Below are 12928 nucleotides of genomic sequence, written 5' to 3'. Positions count from 1 at the left end.
ATTGAACCAGTGAGCCTTTGGTTTGTAGGCCAGCACTCAATCCACTGAGTCACACTAGCCGGGGCAGAATTATGCTTACTTTAACTACAGTTTGCTATTTACCATTAGCTACACTTGTAGAAATAAAATTGGTACATTATTTTGAGGAACAAATGTATCCTGAAGAATATCATAGTATGTGGACTATCATAGTTGTTTGACACTGACCATTGTCAATTTAAAAATAAATGAACAAACTCTTTTATAACAGCAGGGTTTTACTGTTTCCTTTTTTCTTTTTCTTTTTAAAAATTTCTTTTTTTAAAAAAATTTCTTTATTTTTCTTACTGATACTATTATAAATGTCCCATTTCACTTTCCTTTGCCCACCTCCACCCAGCCCTGCTCCTCCCTTTTTCCTTGAAATTGAATTTTTATTCTTCTATCACACAATTTTATACTATATATCTCCACTACAGAAATATGCATATGGATCAATATACATATTAATTTTTATTTTATTTATTTATTTTTGCTTTTATTAGTATTTATGTTGAATTTACTCCTGGGCCATGAGCTTTTGTTTCTTCAGCTTCTTCTGGGATATCTTTTTCTTCTGTGCAACATCCTTTTTTGGTTTAGGAACAATCTGCTCTTCTTAGAGCAGGGTCATCTCAGTGTGGCGGGGAGAGCTCCTGTGTGGGTTAATCCTCCCATGAGCTCTGTAAATTCTGTGCTGCATCTTGAGAGCCTTGTTCACCTGGATGTGCTCAATGATGGGAGAATCTACATCTAAATACTTAAGCTCAGCATTATTCTTTGCATTTTTAAGCACGTGAAGCAAAAACTCAGCACTCATGTTTAGGCCACTAACCTTGTGTCCAGCTCCATGGTTTGGCCTGGGAACACCTACCAACTCTACCATTGTATGGACGAAATGGGACACATTGCTTCTTTAAAGTAACATCTTTCAGATACTTGGTGGCTTTTAGAATATGCATACCCTTGATGGCCCAGGCAGTTTCCCGACTGTTCTTAAAGTGAACACGAAGATTTGAACCTCTTGATTTGCATGATTTTGTGGGATTTTCTGGATCAAGTGAATAGCAAATCATCTTCAGAGGTCACCTCTGGATGCTTTTGGGTAGAGTCAAAATTAAGTTTTAAAAATTGACATAATCAATGTTATTTTTTTTTATTCTTATTTTTTTGGATTATCTGTCACACTTAGGACACAATTAACCAAAAATGCTAGAAATCTAGCATACACTTTGAACAATAATTATTAAACATTAAAACTACATGTTAAAATTTCATCTCCTGATAAAATGGCTAGGGATTTTTTCTAATTCATTTATATTTCTGTATGAATGTTAATTCACCCCACAAAGAGAATTCAACATCAAGTTTATTCCCATTGTTTGCTCTTTTAGATGTAAGTACCAATAAACTTTCACATAAATAAGTAGATGGATGGCAATAGAAGGCAATAGAAGGAGTTCTTTTAAATGTATAATACTCAATTCTTTTAAATCCTTTTGAAATATATGCCAAATATAAGGTAGTCATACATCATTAAAACTAAATTTTATTGATCTATTGGCTGAAAATTCAATTAGGTACTCCTGTTTGTTGAAGGCAAAAAAGTGGAAACCAACAATCTGTCTTGCTGAAGAATTTGTTTTCTAGTCATTAGACTCATTTAATTTCCCAAAAGCAATAGTTCAAATTATTTCTAATTATTCTCTTTTTTGGCACCCCAGATATTTTAATGCTCTGAGGGAAACACACTACAGTAATATTTAGGATGGGGAAGAATTAAAGTGACAGAAATGTAATTTTGCAGTCAGGCTAAAAGGGGGTCAGTATAATTAGTTTAAGGTAAGAGTACATACGGAAGTTAGTATCTAGCATTTGATTTTCTTTCTTTTTAGAATTTTGTTGTTTATGTTATTACAGTTGTCCTCATTTTTTCTCCCTTTGCCCCCTCCACTAAGTCCCTCTCCACCCAGGCAATCACCACATCAGTTGTCCCTGTCTATGGGTAATGCATATATGTTCTTTGGCTGATCCCTTCACCATCTTTCATCCAGTGTCCTCAAACCTGACAGCTGTCAGTATGTCCCATGTATCCATGCTTCTGTTTCTATCTAGTTTGTTAGTTTATTTTGTTCATTAGATTCCACATGTAGGTGAGATCAAGTAGTATTGATTTTACTAAAGTTCCTGGTGCTCACATATCCCTTGGAAAGGCTTAATATATTCCCAGTATAACCAGACTGAGTTTCCAGTTTGAAGACTGTTATGCACATAAAATGGCAGTGACAAAGACTCCTCCTCTTGTATTTATTTTTAAAGATTTTATTTATTTATTTTTAGAGAGAGGGGAAGGGAGGGAGAAAGAGAGGGAGAGAAACATCAGTGTGTGGTTGCCTCTCATGCATCCCCTACTGGGGAACTGGCCTGCAACCCAGGCATGTGCCCTGACTGGGAATCAAACAAAGACCCCTCCTTTTAACTACAGTTTTAATATTTGAACTCATGCTCATTGTAAAAACAATTCAGATGATACAGAAGTATGCAAAATAAAAGGTAAAAATCCCTGTTCACCTTCCTTCAACTCCAACTCCCAGGGATAACCACTTTTTAATAATTTGCTTTGTAATCTTTCCCACACATTTGGTCATTTTCCTATGGACACAAGGGAGTGTTTCATTTAACAGGAACATCTAGTGCTGGTTCTGTTCAGTAGCTCCCAAGGGTCAGTGTGGAGATTTCCCTTCCATTCCACCATGTTCCTGTAGGAGTCTATCTTTGGTTTATTGGCCTAGAAACAGACCTTGAAATGAAGATTCATATGCCAGTGATTTATTAAGGCACTGTTTCTGGAGAAACTGATAAGATACTGAGGGAAGCAGGACAAAGAAGGGTAAGAAACTAAGTACAAAATGTAATCTTTTTTTACTTTGTACACCGTATATCTTGGAGCTATTTCCATCCTGCTACCTAATTACACAGTTTTCCACTATTTGCACCAGCACTTATTTAATCTTTCTTAATGCTCCTAGTAGGTAGATTCCAAATTTTCACTTTTAAAAGCCGTTCACAAAACATCCATATTTCTTTGGCCACAGATATGATTATTCTATAGGAAATATTATTAGGAATGGACTTGACTGGATCCAACTTATTTAAAATCTTGGTAACTTCTACCAAAATGCCCTATTAAAAGGCTGTAACACCACCACCATCAACATATAAGAAAGTGTTCCTTTTCCTCCGTATACTTGCAAATTCTTAAGTTATTAGTATTTACAAAATTTTTGGAGAAGTGATACAACAATAGTCAAAATTATTAGTGAGGTTATAGTTTTTTCTGTGTACTTATTGGCCATTTAGACTTCTTTTATAAGCCGTTTGCTCATGTCCTTTGAGATTTTTTTCTTACATGTTTGTAATTTTCTTAGTTTTTAGAATTTTTAAAATATTGTGGATAATTCTTTGTTATTTAAAAAGTATTTGAAAATATTTCCCCTTAGTCTTTGCATACCTTCTAACTCTATTATACTCTTTTGTGATGTAAAAATTTTCCACTTTCATTTGGCAAATTCTACCAACTTTTTTTGGTGGTTTCTGTACTCATTGTCTCATGGGTTTAGGAAAATCTTGTACTACTGATGCCTAATTTTAATCTTTTCTAAAAACAAGAATGGTTGTTGAATTTGATCTATTAAAGATGAGCCCTGGCTGGTGTGGCACAGTGGATTGAGCGCCAGTCTGCTAACCAAAGGGTTGTTGGTTCAATTCCCAGTCAGGGCACATGCCTGGGTTCTAGGCCAGGTCCTCAGCATGGGGCACATGAGAGACAACCACACATTGATGTTTCTCTTCCCCTCTTTCTCCCTCCCTTCCTCTCTCTCTCAAAATAAATAAATAAAATCTTAAAAAAGATGATTATGTGCTTTTCATCCCTTTTTTCTTTCAATGTATTATATTTCATTCTTATACTTCCCAATGTTGAATAACTTTGCTCTTGGCATAAACTTTGCAGAGCTTACATGTATTATTTTCACACATTTATTTGATAATGTTTTATTTATATATTTTGCATCTATATTAATAGATGAGTTCCCCCCTTTTTGCACATGTGCATGTGTGTGATGTCTTGTCTGAATTTGAAACCTGCCTTATGCTAATGAGGAATTTGGAATGAATCGGGAAACTTCCCATTTACTAAATATTATTATATTACTTTGTTGAAGACATTCTTAACTTTTCCTGTAAGGCAGGGATGTCAAACTCATTTTCACCTGGGACCACATCAGCCTCACGGCTGCCTTCAAAGGGCTGAATGTAACTTTAGGACTGTATACATGTAACTACTCCTTAACAGTCAAGCAAGAGCTTGGCATTGCTGATGGATAGAAGCAAGGTGCTTGGCCGGATAAAACAATGGGGAGAGCCAGATTTTGTCATGGGCCTTGTGTTCGCCACCTATGATTTAAGGCATTGTGGTTGTTATGTAACTCAGTTATAACAATCTGGTTTAGAGGTTTTCTATTTACAGTTGATTAAAACTCCAAATTAGAGTGAAAATGTAGTGAATAAAGGTTGCTGAGTGAGCATAAGAAAAGGGAGAAATAGATATAGAAAAGTTGATAAGAATGGACCTTTGAATGTCATTATTTCTTGGACTTGCTAGAGGTATCCAAAACAAAGACAAAATCAGCAGTGAATCAGAGTCTTGGGCCATCTGGTGGATGAGTTAGGCATGCCACCCATTGCAATAATGCTTAATAGCAGTTTCTTAAATTGCATATGAATATTTTCAAATGTTCCTAATTATGGATATTGACAGACCTAGGCAGGCCTAGGAGGAATGGAAAATCACCAGGCGGGAAAACTGTACCGTGGGAAACTGTAGCCTGGGAAAGTGCGTGCCTGGGACACTGCCTGCCTACCCTACCCAGGACAGACAGATGCCCGGCTAAGACTGGGGTCTGGGGTCGGCCTATCCGGCATAACAGGACGCAGCTCTAACTTGAGCCTGACACCATGTATCAGGAATAACGGTCAGCAGGAAAGGCACCCAGCAACCAGCTCTAGCCAATCAGACTCTGACAGCCCGACCAATTATCCTTCGCTGATTTTTGTGCTTAAAAAACCCTGCCCTAAGAACAACCGAGTGAATCTTAACCTCCCTTGCTTCCCAACCTTCCTAGGTTGGCTCCACTTTCCCTCTTACTCCCCACTAATAAATCCTGCTTCTTGGCTCACTGCATCCATCTGGTTTCTTGAGCGACTCCGACCTAACAGATATGATTCACAAGGGAACATATACATTGTGTTCACTATGTAGAGTAGGACATTTAAAAAGTTTACTTGAAAATGTTTAACATTTAACAGAAGGTGTGGTGTTTAAAATTTAACAGAAGGTATGGTGTTCATATGGAAAATAATACAATAATTAATAAACAATAATATAAAAATAAACTCTGTGCTTTGAGTACTCACAACTATAAATCTACTTTTGCCCCACCCTGTATATGGATTTTTAAATTCAAATGCTACCTATATGAGCAGCTCTTGAGCTGAGCTGCACATTAGAATTTATTTTAGAAAATAGCCTTGATTAGTTCTTTCCCTCTGAGAGTATAATCTAATGGGGAGCAGATGAGGGCAGGGTATCAGTATATTTTAAAAGCTTCCCAGGTGGTTCTAATGACGAACCAAGGTTGGAAAACACTGTCATTCGAACAGACAAATAGTTATCAACAAGGGGTGGTTTTGCTCCTTCAGGGGACATTCATAATATTTGGAGACATTTTTGGTTATCACGGCTAGGAGGAGAGGGCTTCTGTTATTAATGGGTACAGACTAGGGATGCTACTAAACATACTACAATGCATAGCACAGTCCCCAACAACAGAACAATCTGGTCCGAAATAGTGCCAAGGTTGAGAAAATTTGACATAGGCCCATCTCACCCTCACTTTCCTTGTACAATCACCAGTCTTGTTGATTCCACTGATTAATCACCACTCCAATAAGACCACATTTTTCTGTCCCCACTGTCACCATTTTAGTTTAGGACATAATGTCTTTACACTTTGATACCATGAGGGTCTGATCTTACTCGTGCCAGTCTTGTCGTCCTTTATTATATTCTCAATTCCATCAGCAGAATGATCATTTTAAGACTCGAATCTGCCCTGGCTGGTGTAGCTCAGTGGATTGAGCGCGGGCTGAGAACCAAAGCATTGCAGGTTCAATTCCCAGTCAGGGCACATGCCTGGGTTGCAGGCCATGGCCCCCAGCAACCGCACATTGATGTTTCTCTCTCTCTCTCTTTCTCCCTCCCTTCCCTCTTTAAAAATAAAGAAATAAAATCTTAAAAAAGTAACAATAAAATTATTTAAATGTAAGAGTTATTAAAAAAAAGACTTGAATCTTATCGCAGCCCCTTACTGAAACCCTTTAATGGCATGGGGTTGCCCCCTTCAGGGGCAAATCCCTAGCCCTTATCAGGGCCCACAGCAAACCACATTGATTTTGCTCAGGCTTACCTTTCAGAACCTCATCCTTCACCAATTTTTAATTCAAATGTTAAGCTCTAGACAATACTAAGTGAATTTTAATCCCTTCAAGATCTGACAAACTAAGCAAACAGGTAGAACAGGAACAGAACCACAGAAATGGAGATCATATAATGGAGGGTTATCAACAGGGGAGTGGGAGGGGGAGAGAGGGGGAAAAGGTACAGAGAATAAGAAGCATAGATGGTAGGTAGAAAATAGACAGGGGGAGGGTAAGAATAGTATGGGAAAAGTAGAAGCTAAAGAACTTATAAGTATGACCCATGGACATGAACTAAAGGGGGGGAATGTGAGTGGGAGAGGGTGTGCAGGGGGGAGGGGAGGGGAGGGAAGGGGGGAAATGGGACAACTGTAATAGCATAATCAATAAAATATATTTTTAAAAAAGATCTTTTCACCCCCAGCAACTGCACATTGACATTTCTCTCTCCCTCTCTCTCTCTCTCTCTCTCTCTCTCTCTCTCTCTCTCCTTCCCTTCCCTCTCTAAAGATAAATAAATAAAATCTTAAAAAAAAAGATCTTTTCTCTCTCCTGAATATTTGCTCCTTCTGCTAGTGGAAATACCACTATTCTCTTCAGCCTGGCTAAACCTTTTCCCTCCTTTGCTTTTCTGTTTAGAGGCTACCTTCTGTGTGGAACCCTGCCTGAACCCCCTTTCTGGGTTGAGTAGCCTTTCTAAATCTTTCTGCAGCACAAATGATGGATGTTTTGGGCATTTCTATATCTTTAGAACCTGATACAATTCCTGGTTCACAGTCTGTTCCCAATGTTTACATATTTAATTGTTTGTATAATGAAGGAATGGATTTTATATAATATTTCATATCTTAACATTATGGAAGAGTGAACTATTACTCTACTCACATTGTCTTTTGGAAGAATCTAAAAAAATTAGAAGAGTCTGCTTTCTTATAGAAGTACAATGCTACTTACTTTTATTAAAATAAAATATAATTTCTTCCTAAAAACAATTTCTAAATTTACATTTAAGGTAAACATCTTTAAGGAACAAAATAATCAAATTTTCAAACTAGCAATTAACAAAAAGTGTTAATTACAAATCTACTATGAAGAAGCTCCACACTATGTTAGATATTTCAGAAGAATATCTGAAATATATTTTTTTCTGTAGTAGAGTCATTTCACAATACTTGACATATAATAGGTAGTCATTAAAGGTTTGCTGACAACTGCTCAGAATTAGTAAACTATGATTTGAAACAAATTGATTTTTCTTTTAAGATTTTATTTATTTTTAGAGAGATAGAGAGGGATAGAAATATCAATGTGTGGTTGCCTCTCATGTGCCCCCTACTGGGGACCTGGCCCACAACCCAGGCATGTATCCTGACTAGGAATTGAACCAGTGACCCTTTGGTTAGCAGGCCAGTGCTCAATCCACTGAGTCACACCAGCCAGGGCCATGAAACAAATTTTCATGTGCAAGTTTTCACTTTAAATACTTATTTTGAGAAATGCTTCATGTGTGAATTGTTCTGGTGTTAATTGTTACATTTTGTAAGTGAAGATAAATATGCTATCAACAGTATTCTTTGTCTTAAGTTAGTTTTGACATATTGGAATCCAGTAAAGCACATTGGCAATAAAGGTTCAAACTGATTTTAACTGAGACAGTTAACTTACATTTCAGACTTCCTGAAGGGCAGCCTTAACTACAGTAATTTGGAAAGTTATTGTAATATAGACTACTTTATATTTTTCCCTACACCTATCTAGTTACAGAGCATATATTTTAATGTGCCTTAAAGTATATTTATACATATGTAATTACATGCAGAACATCACAAAACCAATTTTCTGTTGACATTCAAAATTTTATGTGTATTTATATATTTTCCCTATTTCTATTTTTCTAGAAGAGATTAATTAGTGCTCTGGCTATAAAGCTTCTATTTTCCTTGTCAATGACAATCTCAAGGCCTCTGAGCTGCCTCTCGCTTGACCTTGGTTTAAAAGCACAAAGAACAGCAACCTTGAAACTGGCATCAACAAGATTCATTCTGCAGACACCAGATACAGCACAATAGAGAAAAACCACACATTTAATTTCAAGTTTTTACAGAAATTGCTCTCAATATTTCTTCTTCTTAAAGACTTTTAAGTACAAATATTCTTCATTTCAGAAAGGGAAAGGTTGCCATTATGACACTTAACACTGGCCAAACTTGTTGCCTGGAGACTCCACCCCCCCTCCCCGCCCCACCCCGCAGTGTTCCCTTTGATGGACACATGGCAGCAGGGGCCACACAATACAGGGAACATAACAGAGCCTGGATGCTGCTTTCATTGAGCAGATTCTATTAGAGCATGCTGAAAAGCATTTCGTTAACATTTGAATAAGAACATTAGGAAGCTGCAAAACAATTGTGCCCTCATGGAGATGCATATGTTACTTTCTACTCCAGTAGAGTTGTTTTCCATTGTCATATACCAGTGTTCATTTGAAGGTGCAGTGTCATGGCTGTCCTTTGCTCACAGAATTAAATGACAATTTTTTCCTCCCTCATGAGGTGAGAATACCCATATTAAGGATGGAAGTTGTCTAGTAGAGTGGGGTGAAAGGGCAGTGGATGAAGATTGAGTTGGGAACTTGCTCTTCATTGTTAATCTCTTTTTTCTGCATTATTACCTAATTAATCTCTTAAAACTAAATCACACTTATTAAATTGTTATTTGATTATTTTATGTGATGCAATAAGTATCTTAAAAATTAAACTTGAAGTTTTTTTTTAAATCAAATACATGAATATACAAACTCACCCTCTCATTCATTCTTACTATTTCCTTACAGGCAAATTAAATTATTCATACTTAGAGCTCCACATCAGGAAGAGTTGCATTCAAAATATGGATAACATATGTGCAATAAAGATTAAATTGCTGAATATTGATTTCAAAAATGAAGGAGGTATAGAGAGTCCTTCTTTATCCTCAGTGTAATGGTATCCCAGTCAATATTTAATGACTGGCTCCTTGGGGGAAAAAAGTGCCCAGATGCAGATTGGTGTAAACACTATGGAAAACAGTGTGGAGGTTCCTTAAAAAATCTAAAAATAGAATTTCTTTATGACCTAGCAATTTCACTTCTGGGAATATATCCGATAAAACCCAAAACACTAATTCAAAAGAACATGTGTACCCTTATGTTCATTGCAGTATTATTTACAGTAGCCAAGATATGGAAGCAACCTAAGTGCCCATCAATAGACAAGTGGATAAAAAAGTGGTGTTACTGAAACAACAAGGTGTGGGGGGGCGCTGGGATGATATCCTATTACAGAAAGGAACCCCCCAGGTTTGTTATGTCTGCCGCCAGAGGACAGACGTCTCTCAATGCCAGAGATTCATGAAAAGGAAAGGTAATGTTTATTTAATGCTATACAAACTTAAAGCAGTGACCTAATGTCTTCATCAAAATCCCAAAGTCTCTCAAAACACCCACAAACACACACAGTTCTTCCTTTCCCCTTTGCCCAGTCTGGGGTACCGTATCTCAGGAAAAGAAATAGAAGTCCATGGCTCAGGCAGCCCCCGGTTCTTCCCAGTAATCCATCTTGGCTGGTAGGACTCCCTTGGTTCCTGGCACCCTCAGCTGTGTCACTGGGATCTCTGATAAAGCCGGGTGGTGGTTACCTCTTCTAAAGCTGCGGGGGTCCCCACTCTGGCAAAGCCATGTGGTTCTCCCCTCCTCAATGGCTGCAAGGAGGGGTGTCACCACTCTGTCAAAGCCAAGTGGCAGTTCTCTGCTAAAGCTGCATGGTGATACTCTGTCGCAGGGCTGCGGGAGTCCCCATTCTGCTAAAGACCTCATAGTTCTCTCCTCAATGGCTGTTGCATCTGGGTTTAAAACCCTGCATCAATCTTCCTCTGCAGCCCCATTTCTGACTCCTCCCCTCATTGTCTACACTTGCTAGCCCTCTCATATCCTTCCAGCTTTACTGTGCTGCCATCATGAATCTGGGCAGGCATGGTCCCATGTCATGGACCCAATCTTCTCCAAGCTCCCACGCAGGTACTGTAACTCGGGGGACCTGCCCCCCAGTTACATCTTGGTAGGGAAGTTACTTCCATTCCCCTGGCTCAGAGCATGGCTACAGCTATTTAACATATGTATGAAACCAGTTAAAGGTTATAGATATGTTAAATGACCACACCAGAGGTTAACTGCAAGGCTGTTGCTATACAAAACAGCTCTCAATGGCCCTGCTCCTTGCGTCCCTTCCCCCAACCCACACCTGTGGCAGGGGGTGGGGTGAGGACATCCTAATATTTCCTGGATACCTTGAGTTCTGGACCCCATTCCAAATCTCTATTTGCCCCCCCCCCCCCCTGGCTGTACCCTGTTACAGTGGTACATATATACAATGAAATATTACTCACCCATAAAAAGAAAAAAAAAATCCTACCTTTTATGATAGCATGGATAGACATAGAAGGTATTATGCTGAGTGAAATAAGTTGGACAAACAAAAATACCACATGATTTCACTTATATGTGGAATCGAAAGAACAAAATAAATAAACAAACAAAGTACAAATAAACTCATAGCCCTGGCTGGTGTGGTTCAGTGGATTGAGTACAGGCCTGTAAACCAAAGGGTCACCGGTTCAATTCCCAGTCAGGGCACATGCCTGGGTTGTGGGCTAGGTCCCCAGTAGGGGGTGTGAGAGACAGCCACACAGTGATGTTTCTCTCCCTCTCTTTCTCCTTCCCTTTCTCTCTCTCTAAAAATAAATATAATCCTTTAAAAAAGAAATAAACTCTTTCTTTTAGATGCAGAGAACAGACTGATGGTTGACAGAAGGAGGGGTTTGGGGGACTGGGTGAAAAAGGTGAAGGGATTAAGAGGTACAGATTGGTGGTTACAGAACAGTCATAGAGATATAAATTGCAGCATAGGGAATATAGTCAATGATATTGTAATAAGCCCTGGCTGGCGTAGCTCAGTGGATTGAGTGCGGGCTGTGATCCAAAGTGTCGCAGGTTCGATTCCCAGTCACAGTACATGCCTGGGTTGCAGGCCATGGCCCCAGCAACCGCACATTGATGTTTCTCTCTCTCTCTCCTTCTCCCTCCCTTCCCCCTCTAAAAATAAATAAATAAAATCTTTAAAAAATATTGTAATAATTATGAATGGTGCCAGGTGGGCACTTGAAACATGGGGGGGGGGGTTCACTTTGTAAATTACGTGATTGTCTGACCACTATGCCATACATCTGAAACTAACACAGAATAATATTGAATATAAATTAAAATAGAAAAAACAAGAAGTTTGGAAACAGAAAAAAAAAGCCTAGCTTTATAGTGTTTGCAGAATACTATGGTGTAAATATTACCACCATGATCTATTTCAAGCTACTGATGAAAAGTCACTAGAGCCTAGGGTTTGGGGCAGGTGGGAAGACATGAACTGTTGGCTCTCCCAGCAGAGGTGTGAGCAGCCCTAGCACTCCACTGTCTTAATATCTTGCATCTGTCTCTTCCCCTGCATTTGAACACCCAATTCAGACCTTTATTACTGCTTGCGTGAAACATTATAACATTAGAATGTCACATTTTTTGCCCCTTTTGTTTCTTTTTTAATTTTTTAAAATTTTAATTGTTGTTTGAGTGCAGTTTTTTATCTGGTACTCCCATCCCAGCCCACCCCCCAGTCCTCCCCACCTTCCTCCCATTTCCATGCACCCTTTAGTTTTTGTCCATGTGTCCTTTATACTTGTTCCTGTAAACCCTTCCCCCTTTCCCCTGAAATTCCCTCCCCTCTCCCTTCTGGTCACTGTCAGCCTGTTCTCTATTTCAGTGTCTTTGGTTATATTTTGCTTGTTTGTTTGTTTTGTTGTTTAGATTCCTGTTAAAGGTGAGATCATATGGTATTTGTCTTTCCCCACCTGGCTTATTTCACGTAGCATAATGCTTTCCAGCTCCATCCATGCTGTTGCAAAGGGTAGAAGCTCCTTTTTTCTTTCTGCTGCATAGAATTCCATTGTGTAAATGTACCATAGTTTTTTGACCCATTCATTTACTGATGGGCACCTAGGTTGCCTCCAACACTTGGCTATTGTAAATTGTGCTGCTATGAACATCAGGTGCAAAGGTTCTTTTGGATTGGTGTTTTAGGGTTCTTAGGATATAATCCTAGCAATGTAATTGCTGGGTCAAAAGGCAGATCCATTTTTAGTTTTCTGAGGAAATTCCATGCTGTTTTCCATAGTGGTTGTATCAGTCTGCAATCCCACCAACAGTGCACTAGGGTTCCCTTTCCACAACTTCTCCAACACTAGTTGTTTGCTGCTTTGTTTATGACGGGTGTTCTGACTGGTGTGAAGTGAT

The 12928-nt window shown here is 38.6% G+C and overlaps 1 pseudogene; it reads right to left on the bottom strand.

Moving 5' to 3' along the window:
• Window positions 1-509: 509 nt before the first annotated feature.
• Window positions 510-1122, bottom strand: LOC114505249 (annotated as a pseudogene).
• Window positions 1123-12928: the final 11806 nt, after the last annotated feature.

This window comes from Phyllostomus discolor, chromosome X (assembly GCF_004126475.2).
Source record: "Phyllostomus discolor isolate MPI-MPIP mPhyDis1 chromosome X, mPhyDis1.pri.v3, whole genome shotgun sequence".
NCBI classification, from domain to species: domain Eukaryota; kingdom Metazoa; phylum Chordata; class Mammalia; order Chiroptera; family Phyllostomidae; genus Phyllostomus; species Phyllostomus discolor.
Note: the sequence above shows the minus strand (reverse complement) of the source record. Positions and strands in the feature narration are given on the sequence as shown.